Genomic DNA, 2,572 nt, shown 5'->3' on the forward strand with positions numbered 1-2,572 from the left:
GGCTTGCTACGCTAGACCATAGAAGAAACACAAGGGGAAAAAAGAAAGAAAATGTGAAAACTAAAATGTCATTTGATGCGCCCAGGCTTTTCAATCGCAAAACTCTTTCCAGTTTTGTGCTCCGAAGCAACTGCAATGCAGCCTGACTGAGGCCCGACCAAAGTCCCAAAACAGCCCTCAGTCCAAGTCCCGCAGTAAGATAATATTAGTTTCTGTCTGTGCATGGTGTACTTTGGGCACACGCATATAACATGACGAATGTCTTCTTGTGATCCACATGTGGGACAAAGAGGTGAAGGTGCCTGCTGGATTTTGTAGTGGTAAAGTCTCGTGTAGGCCACATTGAAGCGCAGCCTATGCAGAGTGGCTTCCTCGCGCTTTCTGAGCCCAGGTGGCATTCTGAATGTGCAAAGCCGTCTAATAAGTGTAATAACAAAAGCAGAGAAACTAATGATAGAACAAAAAAGGCTGGCACCTACCTTACACTGCAAAGAACTGTGCGATTTTTTTTTCTTTTTTGCAACAGGAAGGGAAATTAGAAAGGGACAGGGGAACTTGGGTTAAAACGGAAACATAATTTCAACCACCACATGCAAAAAAACAGGAGAGGACCCCACGAACTCTGGAGAGGTCAACCGGGGAGTGGTTGTCAGGGTAGAAGGCCCTAACACCCTCTTCTCTTCTCCTCGACATCCGCCAGTAATGAAACTGAGGGACAACGTTTGCAAGAACGAGGTCAGTGCTACCACTTTTTCTAGTACGGGATCATCTGGAACGAACTGCCCTCGTTGACCAGTTTCCCTGGAACCAGTTGGCTGCGACGAGAGGGCCTGTTACCACGACAGATTCCGACCACCAGCGGCGAGAGACAACATTATTGTGAAACGCTCGTGGGGGCAAATGTAACATTTCTGGATGAACCGATCGTCGTCGTCATCGTCAAAACGCTCGTTCCAGAGGATTACCGCTGTTAAAGTATGTCACTGTAGACTATAGCTGCAGCCAAAACCTCTCATTTTTGTTTCTAGCGTTAAACGGCTTTCGCCACGAAAAACAAACAAACATAAAGCTCAGCCACATATCTATGGAAGCGGCAACAATGGTGAACGCAAGGCTTCCCAAATTTATTGATTGATTGAAGGGTTTAACGCGCCGACGCAACGCAGGCGATGAGGCGCGCCGTAGTGGAGGGCTCCGGATTAATTTTGACCACCTGGGGATCTTTAACGTGCGCCGAAATCTCGTACACACGGGCGTTTTTGCTTTTCGCCTCCATCAGAAAAGCGGCCGCCGCGGCCAGGAATCGAACCCGCGACCTTGTGCTCAGCAGCGCAACGCCTTAGCCACTGAGCCACCGCGGCGGCTTCCCAAATTTATGTCCGACACAAAATTAAACAAGGAATAAGCGAGTGAATCCTATTCTCCGAGAGTATGACATCAGACTGTCCGCTCCTAATATAAGCATCAATTTCTTACCTGGACGGTTTTCTGCAATGCGATTGCGCTCTCTAGTCGTTTACTGAGTGGAGCATAGCAGGGTTCTCCCTTGCAGGCAACCGTTGTCGTCGTTAGACGGTGGGGTGAATTTTCTTTATAATTTTGCATGTCCCTGCTTTACTCTCCCAATCCAAACTGCTTCAGCAGTGCCGAATCCGTGACGTCCGGTAGCCATTGTCTTCATAACGTAAAGAACGCAGGTTCTATTCCGAACACGGAGAGCGTTTTAACTTTTCTTCACTTCACAGACGACCATCACCACCGTCAGGGAAAGTTGCCTCTCAGGAAAGACACTTTGGGTGCATTACAGACGACATTAACAAGAGACTGAAACCTTCGTTTTATTACAAATAAAAAAAAATTCGTACTGATTCGCGTGCAAGATGCTCCAGGAAAACCTCCCAGAAATTTTCAAATCTTAAAATTTTACACCGTGGGCATCGAGGTGTGCTAGCTGTAAACGTTATGTATGATATGTAAACGTTAAACGAGAGCAAATGTTCAACCTTAGCCCCGGTTAGGGATCTTGTCGGTATCAATAAATTCGTATATTCCAGCGCTATGCTGGGTAGACCCATCGGGCTCTTTCGAAATGTTTCCAAATGCCCGTCTGACCGACAACAAGCCATCATATGGACAAGCTTCGTTTTCCCACAGTCAAGCCTGTTCTTCCCCGTTCATCCGTGCACCTGCTGGTTTCTCCGAGCTACACATGCCCACATATAATTGGAAATACACGTGTTCTGAGCGACACGTGGCACACAGATATGCCGTAGTGAGTCTTCCTCGGGCATTCCAGAGGGTCGAGGAGGGGTTCTGGGTCAAGGAAGCATAAAAAAGCGATTAGTAACAGTGGATTCGTGTGCTCTCAGTGCAGTGCATCACTTTTGTAATCGTCCCACTCCCACCTGATAAAGCATGGCTGGTGGCACCAGTGGGCGCCAATAACGTAAGCGTTCTCTTCAAGGAACAAATCGAGGTCACAAAATACTGAGAAGTTGTTATACTGAGTGTCAGCACCTTGATATCCCCAGCAAATGTATCAAAGAGAACTTCGTTTGTTGGGCAAAGCTGC

This window comes from Haemaphysalis longicornis, unplaced genomic scaffold, assembly GCF_048455015.1.
Source record: "Haemaphysalis longicornis isolate Haplotype H1 unplaced genomic scaffold, Haemaphysalis longicornis Haplotype H1 scaffold_249, whole genome shotgun sequence".
Taxonomy (NCBI): Eukaryota; Metazoa; Arthropoda; class Arachnida; order Ixodida; family Ixodidae; genus Haemaphysalis; species Haemaphysalis longicornis.